An 18,143-nucleotide genomic window follows, 5' to 3' on the forward strand; every position below is an offset into this window, starting at 1 on the left:
AAGTGACTACAATTCCGGGAAAACTATTTTTATTTCATCTTATGTAGAAACTGCATGCATTCTCTTTAAACTCTATCTCTTTGTGATGCTGCTAAGAGTGTTCTTGGAAAGGTTAAGTTAAAAATACATTTTGTTTGTTGTTTACAGTGATAAATCGCATTCTGTATCTGCTTTGTCGCAGTTTGTGACTGCAAAGTCAAGCAGCTCTGTGACATAACAAAGGTAGTCAAGCACATGCACAAAATGGGTGTATTTTACACTCTCTCTGAGATGCTATGCAGGGTAGAAAATTTTATTTTACTTGTTGCTTTTGGTGAACTGCATTCAGTCGGTATATACATAACTCTGTGACTGTGGAGGTCACTATGTACTAAGAATGAGAACATTATCTTGGAGTCGTTCAGGTTGTTGCACTATAAAAATATTTCAATAAAACAAACATCTGCTGTCTTAACACCTGCAAATATCAAGTCCAGTGCCAGATTTCCCCATTTGTTAAACTGTAGTTTTCTCAATAAGGACATTCTGTGTGAGAGTTTATAAAAACAGGCAAATCATAAGTTATGCATTAATATTCTCATGCTTTAACTATTCCTGTAGGGGATGTGAATGGTTAATTTGTCATTAATAACACACATGTCCATTTATCATGCAAGTCAGACTCATTTGGACATGTGCAGTCATACATAGATGTTTAATACTTTTCTAGAAATCACTTTCCTCACAAAAGCAAGCAAAGCAATCATATCACAATAAAGATTACAAATAACCAAGTCCAATTTCATTTTTTACTGGCCAATGGGATGGTGCCAATGTCTCCCTTTCCTGCACCCAGTTTATCTACTTGGCTCTCTTCCAGCGTGAAAGTCCTCTGACCTATACTTTCTCTAGTGGAGGACATAGCTGGGTGTTAGGGACTGGTCCAGTCTACAGATCCTATGGACTGCCCTGTGACAGCTTGTGAACTCTGCAATCTCTGCTATCGGTAGCAGCATACATGATTCTATGCATGAGTAATTGGGCAAGTGCTTGCAGTGAGGGCTTTGCTTATTGCTAGCAACACACCTGCAACAAGTGCAACAAGCCTTGCTGCCCCTTCTAACAGGCAGGACAAAATCAGATGCTCACTATCATCCTCCATTGCCCCCTCTCATCAGCGTACAAACCACTACTCAAACAAGGGTCTTCTGGGGTGCATTCAAGGCTTTATCCCTCTGCACCACAGGATCAGGGTCTGTCAACCTTTTCATTTTGATATGTTTTACAATAAAACAAACATATCATTTAATGTAAAATTATTCAGTTTTTATGTGATAAATTATAAGAATCATAGGGTTAATTATTTTAATTTGAATTCATGAACAACTTGATGACATCCCCTTAAATTTTTGGAAGAAGTGCTAGAATGGCTCGTTACCATCAGAGAAAGGGTAGTTGGCTTATTCATCTATTTCTGACAGTCTGTTAATGGAGTCATCGAAGTTCAGTTTTATACAAAATGTAGTTATGCAAGAGATTTACCACTTTTTAAGACTTAATATCCCAACAGTTACACAGCAGATTCATACTTTATCTGTGCACTTCTGGCCAAGAAATACAAACTATACAAGAGAACTTGCAATTTCCCCCCTCACTAAGTTCTAATGTACTTCAAACACATAGCACCTTTATGTATGAACTTTAGTTTTATACTGTATATCTTATTATTCTGCAAATAGTCTTCCTTGGCTTGTCCGTAAAAATAATTTAACAACAGTCCCACAGAGTACACAAGCAACCTCAACAAAGAGTCTGTAATGTGAGTTTGCTACACACATTCATCAGGTAAATCAATAAAAAATAACTGGCAAAAAACAGCATCAGAGCTAGCTATTCAACCGCCTGGACCTCAGTTTATTTGTATGACTCATAAATGCATTGCTAGTAGCAAATAATACGTTAAGAACCTTTCAAGGCATCAGCTCTGGTAGCAAATTAGGAAGTAAACTGAGACTTGAGCATTATAACAAAAAAAATGACAAATAAGAACACTCTTATGTAGCCAACAAACATACCAAGAATATCCCCAGTAAAAATCTTCCTTTTTGAATGGGTGACCTAGAATCACTTACTTGAAAATTAATTTCAATCACACAGCCTGACCTGTCCGCCAGGGGAAAGCAAAAGCCACCAAAAGTCAGCAGAGTTTCAGTTATTAAAATAACACTATTAATCTTTATGTTTCTGCACATTACTTTGGTGTTTGTCCCTCCAGCACATTAGATTCAGCCAAAGCATTATTTCATATGCTTTAGAAGTACTAATCAGTTTAGTATAAAGATGATTTATGGCATATTCACCAAAGATAACCTGGTGACACTTGTTTTCATTTCTTTTGTAATTGTGTTTTGCACAGTGGCAGAGCAGCAAGTTAATGCTAGCTTGTGACACATGAGATGTACATGTATTTAAAAAATAGTTAATAAAGCTGATACACATTTAGCAGATTTATCACAACAACATAAAAAAGTTGTAAAGCTAAATTATTATTCTCAGCAAAATATAGGATGTAAAAATATACACTAAAATGCACTCATGAATAAGGTTAACAAAAAGGTTAAAGAAAGCCCACTTCTGCATCAGTGCAGCAGTCATTTGAGACACTGACTGGGAGTCGGACATGTTTGTGAAACACTAATAATTCTGATCACTGACATATAACTAGACAACCTTTCCATGTAAGGTCATATTACTGGTGTACTTCAGAATTCCCCTTTCCCCTAAATGGTGCGACCATGTAGCCGGTGTGTGTGTGTGTGTGTGTGTGTGTGTGTGTGTGTGTGTGTGTGTGTGTGTGTGTGTGTGTGTGTGTGCGTGTGTGTGTGTGTGTGTGTACATAAACTGCTGGGGGGTACAGGGTGCAACCCTCACATTGGAGGGGGTGCGAGAGGGTTTCACCCTCCAAAAATACTTTTTTACACAATATTTATATTTCTGAAAACTGTTTGTATTCAGAAGGATTTGCTCATTTCTGCCCACGACTGTGAGAGATGATCACACAGGTTGAGTACTTATTAGGGAGCCATACTAATTATCTAGTTTTATTAACTGTTTCATAATATTAAAAGGATGACTTGAGAGGAAGGTCTAGCTACAATGGTAGAGGTTCAGACTTTGCATCTGGAAGACCTCTGCCAAATGTAACACTTGCAGAAGACCCCGTACCAATCTTCTTTGGTGGGGAGGGTGGAGAACTGGCAGACAACTTATGACAGTACATAGACTATGAATGTACAGGACAGGGAGCTGGCACACAATTTATGACAGTGCATAGACTAGGCATGTACAATTACCTCACTAATTGTTTCAAAAACAATGACAACTCCCTAAGAAATGCAGTAAGTAAATAATGACAAACATTTTCTTTTCAGTCTTTCTTACCTTCAGAAACTACATGCCAATGTAAAAACGGTTATTGCAGCAATTTTCTAACTATATAAGAGCAATATTTAAAATCTGTCTCTGATTTTGGTCCTTTGTCCCACATTATTTATGTATTGGCTCTTTTTATCTGTCGGATGAGGTGTACAGAACAAAGCGGCTAGAAACCCTGGGTAGAGTGGGAACTCCTTGCAGATGAATGTAACTCCCATCATCTTGCCATTTACTCAGCCATCTGGCTTTGTAGAACTAACATGTATTTGTGTGGAATATTTGTCGAATGTGTACTGTTTATATGAAACAAATTTGAAATTATACAGCTCTCAACTGTTCCAAAGTTCACCAAATGCCCCTGATTTTGCCTATTGTGTTTGGCTTGTTTCTCAATAAAACTTGCATTTTTCTGATAAATTGCTGAGGATTGCAGACATTAAATTGCAAGCATTTGAATTTCAGATGTCATTTTCTTCAGAAAATGCATATGCATGCTAATGAAAAAGGTTTATTCTAACAACTAAGAATACAATACCAATATTTAACATCTTTGCTCAGTTCAGGGCCTTTGGCAGTTATTTTTGGCTGCATCTCTTAAGAGGTCGACAGGTGTTACTATTTACCATAATAAGATGAGGTGTACGCAGAAATGTTGCTGTAACTACTGGGTGGGTGTAGGGGTTGTCTGTGGAGAAAGTAACTTACCTTCTTGCTATTTGATCAGTTTAAAAAGTCTGGACTGTCAGGGCTGCTGTGCATTTATGTGAAAAAGGTTGATTACAAGGGCTACTATGTGTTTTTATGATATGCTAAGAACGGTAATAAATTTTATGTGACATGACTCTTTCCTTTACCAGGTAATAAATGAGGCAAAGGGCCCTCGCCCCTATGGAGAAATGAATGGGTTATTTGGATGCAGGAAGCAGAGTGAGTGGATGATCCTGTGGAGAAAAAACAGAAGGGTAAGCACCCAATTAATCATCAACCACTCTTTCAATTCTGAAATATTTTCAGCATGAAACATTTTCAATGTTGGTATATATAGTCTCTAAGGTATGAGCTTTATGGCAAAGAAACCAAACTGGGTGTTCTTTGCCATGATACTTCTCAGATACTGCAGTGCCGAGGCCAATAGCAGATGAAACAGTACACAACAAAAGGCATTGAAAAATCAGATGTAAGCAAGACAAGGAAGGAATGAAAAGTGCTCGTTAGAGTCACAAAACCTACTTCAATGTCTATGGTGCACTTCATCATTTAGAGAGGTTTAGTTTTACTATGTTTGTAACAGGATAGTCTACCTTTTCAAAATTAGGTATAAACTTACATTAATAACCTACCGGTTCTAGAAAGGCTCTAACCTGCTCCTTGGAAACTGGTTTGGGCCATTTTTGTCCAGTTTCCACTTTTTCCAGCTGTGGCTTTATGAATCTCCTTCAAATGACAAAGCCCAACTATTTTTCTTCAGATATTCCTATCTTGCAAAGGTTAACTCTCAAGACTGCCTGCCATAAAACATCCAACACCACTTGCACCTCAAACAAATGTTCATTAAAGATGAGTGCGCCATCCAAAAATGCCACAGCATAGCAGCCACAGGGTCTCAAAATGTTATCTATAAGTCGCTGGAATGTGGGTGGCGCCCCATATAAATCAAATGGCATGATCTTGTAGTGGAAAGGCCATCTGCAGTTGGCAAAGCTTTTTCCTGGACTGTAAAGTTATGAGAATATGCCAATTCTATTTGCAATGTCAGGGCTGGTTAAATACTGGACTTCTAAAAGTCCTTACACCAATTTGTCTACCCCTTAGCTGGTGAAAATCACTACAGGATCCTAAACAGCCATCAGATTTGGATAACGATATTAACAGGCCACTCCAGGCACTTTGCGATTATTCAATCACCCCAAATTGTAACATCTTGTTTATCTTCAGACTTAACACTTCTCTCTCAGTGTCAGGAATTCTTTAAGACTTAAGCCTAAGTTCCCCCCAGGGATTGTAAACATATCATATATTGTACTGGGTTAGTCCTGTCTGGTAAATCAGAAAACACACCTTTATTTCACTGAAACAATTCCTTGCACCTCCCTCTTCTGAACAACTGACAATGTTTCATTTATATGCACTTCATGTTCAAAATTTTTAACTTCCACTGAGATCAGATTCTGAATTCTCAAGTTGTTGGCCATAGTGACTACAAAAACAACTTGTCCCTTCCCACTGCCTTGAAACATTAATATGATACATTTGCTTGGATTTACATCTCCCTAGCATTCCCTATAGTTTATATTGTTTATTTTTGAGAAGTCCATACGGCCCTTGTGATGTAGCCAGGAATGTATTCTGAGCCATAGTTACTAAGACTAATACACTGATCCATATGAAACATTTTCAGTCTAGCATTCCTGTTGTAATTATACTGCTAAATCAGATGAGCTTGTTCTAAGTGTGCTTAAACAACAGGTAAGACAGTGGACATTCTTTCTTACAATCCTGAAGCACATGCAATGACAGTCTTAAAGAGGTTAATCTCCTCTTCCCAAGTTTCTTTGGTTATGTCTAGAATTTCTCTGGGCTTTCTTCCATACTACAGTTTGAATGGACTAAATCCAAAAGAGGACTGTAGGACTTCACTCTCTGATAGCAAATATAAGATAAGGAAAAAGGGAGTCAGGTTTATTCATAACTTTTCTTAACATCAACTTCAAAGTTTTATTAAAACATTCAAGAAGATCATCTGTTTGGTATAAGAAATGGGGCGCTATTTCATTTTAAAAAACTGACAATGCTTCTTCACGGCTGTTGACATACAACCTGTCCCTTGGTCAGTTAAAATTTCATGTGGTTTTCCTGTTCTAGTGAACATCTATACTATAAAAATAGCAACAGCGTTAGCACTTAATTTTTGCTTAAGGCTAGCGTTTGGGAAATGTTCAACATAGTCCATTATCACCCATATCTACTAGCACATTTTTGCGGTTTTAACTAAAAGTCCAACTATGTCCATGAGTATCTAGTCAAAGGGTACTTTTTATAACAGGAAGTGGGACTAGGGGGCTTCTAAAGCCATAGTCTGTGCCAATTCTTTGACAATTAGAACAAGCAGAGCAACATGTTTCTATACCTGAGAAAATACCTGTACAAAAAAAACACTGGCTAACATTCTATAACTCATTTTTTCGACACCCAAATATGTGGCCATACGTTAACATTAGTAAAAACTGCCTAAACAGTTGAGGAACCAATAACTATCTTATTATACGCCCATCTCTTACAGGAGGAACCAATAACTATCTTATTATACGCCCATCTCTTACAGGAGGTCACAGGAACATTTAAATATGGTTATGGAATAGAAGAGACTGCATTATCGACCACATGAAAATCCTTTCTAGCTACCATGAGTGTAGGATATTCTTACTGCACTTTCTCAAAATTAGAATAGGTAAAGTTTATTAGCCCTTCTTCAGACCTATCGACATGAGAGGTCCATCTTTCTCTAAACTGACTCTAAAGTATGGGATTCAAATCCTTTTCCATACAGTACGGCGAATTTGATCCTTCTTCAAATAACAAGGGTAAAATACCACTCTCTTCTGAATGATCAATATCTTCTTCCAACTCTGACTCAATGGAGGGTATAATCCCTTGATCCATGAGACAGCTTTCATTCTATTAGCCAAATATACAACTTCCTGACTTCCCATTCCCCTTACACAAATGTAATTGAGATGGGGTTCCTCACATTCATTTTCCACAATTCTAGGAACTCCTTAAAATTGCATTACAGACTAAATCTGCGACAATCACTACAAAAGTCTATTTGCCCAAATGGAAGTGCAACATTCTGATTCTGCCATGGGATACGTTTTTGTTTTCGGCTACCAATTGTCAGTTGCCAATTTTAACATACAACCTGAATTTACACTGAGTGTATAGGAATTCTTTCCACCATACTTCACACTGTGTCAATTTGTAAGTTACATAGATCAAAAATACAGCTTGTCCCAGTTGACAATATAGTGATTCTTTTACAAGGAAAATGTTAGTGTATGTATCACATGGTGTAGATTCACTGGCTAAATTTCTGCAAAATGTCCAAATTTATTCCACTTGAAACATTTTACTTGGCAAGTAATTGAGTTCCAGCCATTTTCTGGTCTTCATTTTTAAAGTCTCTCTAAATCATCCATCTCCAACTCTTATTACAACACTAGCCTCTTTGGATGAACAAGGTCCAGTCACTTTCTGTCGAGGAGTACGTGACATTTTAGTGGCTACCACATATCTTTCCACTAGATCAATAAGTTAATCCACAGGTGTGGGGTTTCTTTGCAGCACTCAGTTTCTTGTAGCACCCAGCAGGGCTCTCAAGAGGATGATCAAGTACACCATCTTTGAGTTGCTGTTGACCTCTGACTGCAGCCACTTTCAGGCTAGATGAATAAGGTCAGACATCTGGGAATGAGGCAGCTTCTCTGAGGTGTCAGTCCAGGAGTGTAACCTTGGGCCCTTACTGCAGGTGTGACATCACTGCAGACCAGTATTTCCATTTTCGTTTTTATCATTAACTATTACCACTGATAAACTGTAGATCATAGCACGTCTTCTGTGCTTCCTAAAAAGAAATGGTACAGCAACACTGTCCCATTCAATTACAGGTCAACTTTCATGCACAGTGACTCTCCAAGATGTTAAAAGAAAGGATTCGGCATCAGCAAATGGTCAGTTATTCCAAATTTTATCCTGTATGCACTTATTTAAAATCTGATGCTGGTGACTGGTTTCCTGAAAACCCTTAAACAGAGCTTCAATACCTTTCTCCATCTTCCAGTACAATACTACACTTGTATCCAAATGGCAAACCACTCTACCCACTGCCACAAGGTCTCCCTTTATTGGCACCAGGTATAAAACATTCAACAGCTGTTTCTAAATTAAAAAAAATGACCCTCTTACTACCACAAGGTTTCCCTTGAATGAACATAGGGCACTAATGATACAAACTGAACTGTAACCATCTGGACTAACAACTTCAAGAAATTCCATTAAAATATTCAGTCTTTCTTATAATGGGGTGTATGACATCAGAGTTCATGAGTAATTTTATACAACTAGTCTCTCAGTTTATTACCAACTCTAGATATCAGTTGACAGACAGTGATCAGTTTGGGGTGGGGGCAGATAGAACACACACACAGCAGTTCTTGCCTGTATAAATAACAGTTTAGTGTCAGTTTTGCCAGCATTCTCCACCAATAAAACATCTTGAAGTATCTTGGCTCAGGACTGAGGAATAAAACAATCACAGTCTTAAAGTTTTAAATGAAATGTTAACTTTTACAGAATGGAACATAACTAAAGTGAAGCAGAGTTTATTCACTCCTAATACACATCAGAATGAAAAAAAAGTTTTCTAAAACAAACTGCAGGAATGCAGTTTTTCAATGATCTTTTAACTCCTGTGCAGGCTATGGGAAAATATATGGTTCTTGTAATACAGCTCAACACCTAACACATTTTTTACAGATCCATCTTCCCCCCAGAATTCAGAAGTGAGCAAGCATGCATATACTACATTCAAGCATAAACTGTAAAATAACAGGAAAGATTATAGCTATCAGCAGAAACCCTTTTAGTAACAGATTACAACAGAGACACTAGTGTTTCAAGAAGCATACTGCAGCCAGCCTTACATTCAACAATTTCTGCAGAAACCAAGACTCTTCAGTTCTGCAGTTCTAAGGAAAATCCACTGAATAAAATACTCTTCTTCTTTTCCAAAGAAGGAAATTACTAGTTTTCCAAAGTCGCTCTCTCTCTTCATCCCAAGTGAAGGATTTTTAAATCGTTTTACTACAGCTCCATCCTGTCTTAGCTTCTTCTAACTACAGATTCAAGCTGCATTACCTTCTGGAGGGAATTAATGATTTTTGCTCCAGCAGTAACTTAGAGATCTCAAGCCATATGACATGAAGTAGCTATGAAGGTAAACAACAGCAACTTGAGATCAGCCAATTCTAAGTGCATCATATATGACCAAAATAAAGTTGACTGAGTACAGTTTTCTATACCTTTTTGACCAAACATTTTATTCCCTAACAGGTCAGGTTGTACGGAGCTGAAAATGTGTCTTTCTGTTGAGTGCTTTGGCATAACTGATTTGGACAAAGTGATGGATGACGTGTGTGTGTGTGTGTGTGTGTGTGTATATATATATATATATATACACAAACACACACACACACACACATATATATATATATATATATATATATATATATATATATACACACTATACCAGGAGAACTTTCACCTACAAAAGAAATAAATAACAAAAAAACTAAATGGTTTTATACGTCATAACCTGCTACAATTTGGCAAACAATTACACAATGTAGCAGCAATAACTAATCAAAAATTAGGTAGACTCACCCATGAGAATATTTGTGTATTCCAAAACACTATTTTGCTTTATTCACTTTTTAATCTTAATTTGATGTTTTATATTTTTATTTTGTATTATTTACAAATCATGTTAGAAAAATGTAAATATTTTTTGTGTATATACAGATGTCCTACACTAATACTACCAGTGTAGATATTCTACACTGGATATCAGACATCCCCCAGGAAACATTCACCTTAGGTGACGTAACATAGACTGGTAATCCATAGACAGCAGCAACCCCAAGGACTCTATTCACCTGTTTGGCTTCACCCAACTAATAAGCTCCACCACCATTAACAAAAGCACTAACAGGCAGTCCACACTGGACTGGATATTGACAAACAGACCCCATGATATAAAATCTTCTGGTTGCTTAACAGATACTATAAGTGATTAACTTCCCAACCTGTGTAATCAGACAACAGCATGGTTCACCCAATCTATAAACAAGTACACAACTTAACCGAATTTGACAGACACATTTATTAAAGCAGTGTCCCACTACAACTGGATTATACTAAGAGTAGTGCCCCCAGATGACGCAGTTACTCACTTCAATTACACCTTCCTAAAAATACTAAACAATTTAGCACCATTTAGAACAGGAAGCGTAAAATCGAACAGCACCATGGCTGACAAAAGAGATCAAACGTCTCATGTTGTAAAGAGATATGGAAAGAATGGTATAAGAGAAAAAACACTACATGCCTACCATGATTTTAGATATCTCAGAATCCATACTAAGATCCTTGTTAAATCTGACAAGAAATCATACTAAAGTAATTTCCAAAAACAGCACCAAAACAACCCCAAGCTATTTTGGTCATCTCTAAAGAAACTATTATATCCTGGCCATACCACTACACCCAGTCTTTCTACTTCAAACAACAAACAGTCCATTGCCACTCAGTTCAACACTCATTTTATCCAGTTAGTTCTATCACTAATCAATGAACACCTCACTTCACCCCCTTCATTTTCCATATTTTCTCAATAGCACTACACAGTCTTTCACTTTTCAGCCTCTCCCAAATTCAACCATTAAAAAATTACTAGCCAAGTTAAAAGTAACAACTTCAGTTGCCGATAACCTTCCCACTAAGTTCCTCAAAACAGGTGCAGCAGCACTAGCCTTCCCTTTCTCCATTCTAAATCAACTGGTTGGTGAATAAGTGAAAACTATGTCTCATTCATCTGGAAAAAATCCATTATTATACCCCTTCCCAATGGAGGTATTTCAACATAGTTAAACTATAGACCTTTTGCTATCCTATCATCCTCTCTAAAATCCTTGACAAATGTATTCACTCTCATATTATTTATTTATTTATTTTACATTTGTTAACCGGGATAGTCCATCTGGGTGTAAGCCCATTTTCAGTGGAAGGGCGGGGAGAAAAGCTCCAGAAATACAAATTACATAGCCATCAATATAAAAGAAATAAATACAATAATATGAAAAGAAAATACAAATGTGCAACTGGCATCTTAGGTATAACATCAAACTTATAGAAATAAGTAATAGTATACAATAATATAAAAATTGTATAAGAAGGAATCAAATGTTAATTTTTTTATAGAAGGTATTTAAAAGTATGTTAGCTTTTTTAGTAAGGTTAGTATAAAAACAGAAAGAGGAGAAGGGGTTAGAAGAAGGAAATACATCAGGTATGTGTAAGCAGAGGTTCACAGGATGGGGAATAAGACATACCGGGAAGAGGTTAACCTGAGTTGATACAGGAGCAGATCCAGTTACTAAAAAGATAGACTTTTAGATGTTTCTTGAATAGAGTTATGTCTGTGATGTTTATGATATCCTCCAAAGCTAGCTATGAAACAAAATTGCCACTAATTCTATGGACAGCCACAAAGCATTCTATAGCTATGTCAAGAATCTCGATGGCAACACCCAGATCTGCTCTGAGTTACAGCACAAAGGCACAAAAATTACAGAACCAACTGATATTGCCAACATCCTGGCAGATAGGTTCAGTGCTTACTTTACCCCTCACCCCCTAAAGGGCCCATATCTATACAGGAAGAATGCAGACTCCCTGTAATCACAACTACACAGGTAAAAGCTGCACTCTCTAAAGCCAAAAACACAGCATCCATGGGACCGGACAACATCCCAGGCTGCGTTTTACATGAACTTCAGAATGAACTGGCTACCCACTTAAGCACCATGTTTAATGATAGCCTCACATCAGGCTTTGTGCCCACTGAATGGCGCACAGCAACAGTTATCCCACTCCACAAAGGGGAAGCCACCACTGATCCTGGGAACTATCGATCTATTAGCCTGACGAGCCTGGTCTGCAAGGCCATGGAATATATCATCATGGAAGTTATAAACAAAGACATTGGTAACCTCCAAACTCTGGATCCCACCCAGTTCAGGTTTGTGAAAGGCAGATCATGCCTCCTGAACCTGATCGACTTCTTTGAGGCAGTCACCAAAGCCGTAGATGAGTTTAAGGTGGTTCACACAGCCTATCTTGACTTCACCAAGGCTTTCGACACCATCCCCCATTCTGGAATTATAGCTAAACTCACTAAACTAGGTAAAAATCCCTGCGTCACAAGATGGGTTGCCAACTGACTCACTGACAGAACCCACACTGTAAAGGTTGCAAACTCCAAATCTGACCTCAAAGCAGTGACAAGTGGAGTACCACAGGGTTTCGTCCTGGGCCCTCTCCTGTTTGGTATCTACTTCTCTGAAGTACAGGCTAACACAGAAGGCCTCTGGCTAATGAAGTTCGCAGATGACTGCAAACTAGGAGCCATAGTCAAGTCCCCAAATGATGTGGACATCCCACAGAAGGGCCTCGCTGAGACAGATGCCTGGTGTCAGAGCCATGGCCTCAAGCTCAATGCCAAAAAAAGTGCAGTGTCATCCCCTTTGGTAAAAAAATCTGTACCCATGAACTACCGCATAGACAGCAATCTACTTAACACCAAATGTGTGATAAGAGACCTTGGGACCCAGGTGGACTGTAGTCTCTCCTTTGATAGTCACATCGCCACAGAAGTCAGGAAGTCCTTCTACATGGCACACCTCATCATAAAAGAGTTCTCATCCAGGAAAAAAGAGGCCATTGTTCCCCTCTACTCGACACTCATTAGAACCATTATAGAGTACAGCGTCCCTTTTGGAATGTACCTCACAAGACATCTGCAGCAGTTGGAAAGGCCACAGAAGTACCTCACAAAGAGGATTACTGGCCTCAAACAAATGCCCTACACTGACCGCCTCAAAAAACTCCAGCTTTACTCCATAGCATATCACCTACTCTGCAGTAATCTCTGCCTAACATATAAAGCTATGTCAAACCCAGAGCTGTTGGACATGCTACACCTAAAGAAATCCCAATCCCTCCGAGCTACACACTCTTGGGACCTAAACCTTGTCACCACAATAAACAGGACATGCTGGAGGGATAGATTCCTGTCCCAGAGACTTCCCATACTCTGGAACAGGCTACCCATCTATGTCAAGCAAAGTTCTTCATTAGCACTCTTCAAGAAAAATCTTGATGAGTGGATAGGAAATCGGAAATACACCCCGGGGATCACTTCTGTGTCTCTGCTTGACAGTGGCACAGGCAAATAACTTTCTTGGGTGGCGTAAGTCAGGGAACCTTGTTGGCTAGGCTTACGTAGGCCCTTGGGCCGATAGCCTAGTACGTACCTATGAACCTATATGTTGGGGAATGGTGTTCCAGACTTTAGAGATGTGGTGGGAATAGAGGGAATCCCCAGCCTTGTTATTGCTTTTGGAGACATGTAGGAGTATAGAACAGAGTTGAGTATTTGTGTAAGGTTGAAGTAATTGTTTCAATGATGGGATTCTATCTGGCTGGTACACTAAGTCATGGGTAATAATGAGCTGGGTATAGATCAGGTGTTGGGGAAGTTCTAACCAATTTAATTATCGTAAGGAGGAGCAATGGTGAGACCTATGTGGAGAATTAGTGGCAAATTTGGCTATTTTGTTATAGCAGGATTCAAGCTTGGAAAGTTCAGTTTTACTAAGTGTGGCAAAGATAGGAGAGGCATAGAAGACAGCAGATAGGAGGTGAGTTCTGGTGATGTCTAATCTGCCTTGGTTTGTAAGAAATGGCTTAATGCAGTAGAGACAGCCAAGTTTAGTATGGATTTTTTTAATGGATTGAGATAGATGAATGTCGAATTTCAGTTTGTTATCAGTGATAACACCTAGTAGCTTAGTTTGTGAGGTGGAGGTTATGTGTGTGTTGTTAGAGGAATATATATGGAAAGAGGTTAGAGGTATGGATGATTTGGTGGGGAGAAAAAGCATGATCTTGGTCTTGCTTGGATTTAAGATAAGGTTAGATTTGTTTAGCCAAGATTCTACTTATAGAAATGATTGTTGTCTGATTTCCAGTAGCTGTACGAGGGAAGATGCATTACATATGAGGGTAGAATCATCTGCATATTGAATAACTGAGGCTAGAGCAGTGGAATTATGCAACTGATTAGTGAATATGTTGAAAAGAAGGGGACCTAATATGGAACCTTGTGGGACTCCAATATTAACAGGGAGTAAAGATAATAGAAAGAAGTTATGTACTCACCATAACGTTCCATCTGAGTAGGTAAACTTCATTTGTCAGAAACCTGTGGGTATCGGATCCATATCGGATCCGAGCCGGCAGCTTCAAACATCTAAGATCCGAGCTCCAAGCTCCTCCCCTTACCCATAATCCTCTAACATCCCTCTCTGACCTCAGATCGAGTTTGCTATAGTAAAACAGCATATTACAACAAAGGATCACCTGCAACTCCTAACCTGGTGTTATCCGGAGAAAAGGACAAGGAATCCTTCTAGGACGGCACTATAAGTTAGGGGGATGGAGGGGGGTTGGTTGCTGACAAATGAAGTTTACCTACTCAGATGGAACGTTATGGTGAGTACGTAACTTCTTTATCTGAAGTAGTTAACTTCATTTGTCCATCAACCGGTGGGACAGAGTCCCCAGCTACCCAAACTTGGGGGGTCCTCATGGAACATATTCCGGAGCACTGCAGAGCCGAAGGATGCTCTCCCTCTGGAAATTAGTTCCAACTTGTAATGGTTAATGAAAGTATGGGATGAAGCCCAAGTGGCTGCTGAACAAATGTCGTCCAAGGACACTCTGGAGCAAAAGGCAGCAGAAGTAGAAATCGATCGGGTAGAATGAGCGTGGACTCTTTCAGGTTCGGGTCTACCAGAACTCTTATATGCAGGAAGTATACATTGTGAAATCCATCTGGACAATGTAACTTTTGATACTGGTTTGCCCAAAGAGGGTCTTGCAAAGGATACAAAGAGTTTCTCAGATTGCCTATCTTCAGCGGTCCTGTGCAAGTAGAATCTCAATTGCCTATGCATGTCCAGAGAATGTAATTTGTATTCACCCTTGTTTTGATAATTTGGAAAGAAAAGTGGTAAATTAATAGATTGATTAATATTGGGCTCAGAAGCAACTTTGGGTAGAAATGAGGGATTGGTTCTGAGGGAAACTCTATCTTTATGGAAGACCAAGTACGGGGGTTTGGCGCAAAGGGCTTGAAGCTACGAAACCCTTCTAGCCGAAGTGATAGCGATGAGAAAAGCCGTCTTCCAAGATAAGTATTTCAGATCCACCGAGGCTGCGGGTTTAAATGGAGGGGCGGTCAAGGACTGGAGAACAAGGGTTAAATCCCATGGAGGGACTGCGTCTTTCACCGGAGGCCTTAAGAGGAAGGTGCCTTTTAAGAAAGTCTTACATAATTTGGAAGATACTAAGGAACCAAGATGAATTCCCACATGATAATGGGAAATCGCAGCTAACTGGACTTTGACCGTGGAAGAGCTAGCACCTTGGTCGAATAAGGTCGACAAAAATTCTAACACCGCTGGTATGGGAGCTGTAAAGGGATCCAACTTTCTATGCTCCACCCAGATAGTAAAGCGTTTCCATTTGCTGTTATAAACCTTTCTTGTAGAGGGTTTATGAGCGGCCACTAAAATAGCCTTAACAGGGGACGAGATACCGGGAGTCCTAACTATTACTGGAACTGGATCAGCCAAGCTGTGAGCTTGAGGTTGTTCAGGTTCGGGGTTGGTAAACCCAGTGGGTGAGACATCAGATCCGGGGTGGGATCTAGAATCCATGTAGGATTCACTAGATGAGACCATAGGCATGGGAACCATGTTTGACGAGGCCAGAATGGGGCTATGAGGATCACTCTGCTCCCCAACCGATGGGCTTTCTGCAAGAATTTTAGCATTAGGGGAAGAGGAGGATAAGCATAAAGTAGACCGGATGGCCAAACATGCACCAGAGTGTCTCTGAGAGATTCCCCTGGTGGGGGAATTAGAGCGAAGTAGTTGCCGCACTTTGCGTTCGAAGGAGACACGAAGAGATCGCAGCAAGGTTGACCCCACTTGAGGAAGATTTGCTTCGCTATCCTGGGGTTCAGAGACCACTTGTATGGTGAGAGAATAGTTCGACTCAGCTTGTCAGCCAAAATGTTCGACTGACCCGGAATGTGTGTCGTTATGAGAAAGCGGTTGGTGGAGATTGTCCAATCCAAAACTCTCATGGCCTCTCGACAAAGTGGATAGGATCTGGTTCCCCCCTGTTTGTTGATATACCAGACTACTGACATGTTGTCTGTCTGAATTGCAACTGTCCCTAAGGGAAGAAGGGCCTGGAGTGCTTGCAACGCCAAAAGCACCGCTCTCATCTCTAGGACATTGATATGCAATAAGGTCGCTGAATGGGTCCATGTGCCTTGGACGGTTCTGCACATACAGTGCCCCCCCACCCTAGGCGAGAAGCATCCGTGGTCACCGTGGTTAGAGGTCAGGATATAGAAAAGGGGCACCCTATCTGGAGGTCCGGTGACTGGAGCCACCACAGCAGGGATTTCCTGCAAGCCCTGCTGAGGGGGATGGGTGAACTCAGTGGGTGTAGTAGGATGGACCATTGAACCTGCAAGGTCCACTGTAGTATCCTCATGTTCAAGCACGCTAAATGTAGCAGATTGATCGTGGCCGCCATGGAACCTAGAGCCCTCAGAACTAATTCCGCTGGAGGAGCCGAGGCTTGTAAAAAGGCCAGTACGTGGAGCTTCAGGGTACGAATCCAGTCCGGAGTTAAGAAGACTCTCAATAGGTTTGTGTCTAATCTGACTCCTATGAAGTCTAAGATCTCGGCTGGATGAAGGGAAGATTTGTTGAGGTTGATTGTGATTCCCAGCCGGGAGGCCAGGTGGAGGAAGTAATCTCCGGCTGAACATAGTAGATGCCTGTTGGGGGCAGTCAGGAGCCAGTCATCCAGGTAAGGAAAGACCTGTATTCCCTGGAGTCTCAGGTGGGCCACTACTACTGTCAAAACTTTGGTGAACACCCTGGGGGCTGTGGTGAGATCAAAGGGGAGGGCCCTGAACTGGTAGTGACTGGCTCCTATTCGGAAGCGGAGAAACCTTCTGGATCGTCTGTCCATCAATATGTGGTAGTACGCATCCTTGAGGTCTATCGAGCACATCCAGTCATTCTCCTGTAAGAGAGGGAGAATGGACTTGAATGGTGACCATCTGGAACTTTTCTTTGGCCACTGACAGGTTAGTAAGGACAGGTTGAGGATTGGCCTTAAATCCCCTGTCTTTTTTGGCACCAGAAAGAACCTGGAGTAGAACCCTGATCCGGATTGGTCTAGGCGGACGCGCTGGATCGCTCTTTTTTCTAGCAGCTGCTTTATTTCTGCGGCTGCTGCCTCCCTTTGATTGGGTGGGACATTGGGGAGGCTCCGGGATCTGGGAGGGGGATTCAGAAAGGGGATTTTGTAACCTCTGGATATGATTTGAAGCACCCAGCGATCTGTTGTAATGGACTCCCAAACTACTAGGTGCCTTGAGAAACGTCCCCCGACTGCCTCCAGAGAGGAGCTGTCGGGTAACCCCTCAGGGCTGTTGCGCGGGCTGATCCGAAAAGGGTTCCCTCGACCCGAAATTCTTTGGTCCCCCTCTGCCTCTGGGCCGGCGTCCACCCTGTCCTCCTCTGCCTCTGAAGGACGAGGGGTCCGGAGCGAAACAGGACTGTTGAGACTTCCGGAACCACATCTTCTTCTGTCCCATTTGGTTCCTGGAGAAGGACCTCTTCCCATCTTTCTCGCTCTGGACCAGTGTGTCGCGGACGGTCTTGCCAAAAAGCGAAGAACTGTCAAATGGGGCATTTGCGAAGGACGCCTTGAAGGGTTCCACAAAATCGCAGAGGCGAAGC

Source organism: Protopterus annectens, chromosome 6.part0, assembly GCF_019279795.1.
Source record: "Protopterus annectens isolate FY-2018-M chromosome 6.part0, PAN1.0, whole genome shotgun sequence".
Lineage (NCBI taxonomy): Eukaryota > Metazoa > Chordata > Ceratodontiformes > Protopteridae > Protopterus > Protopterus annectens.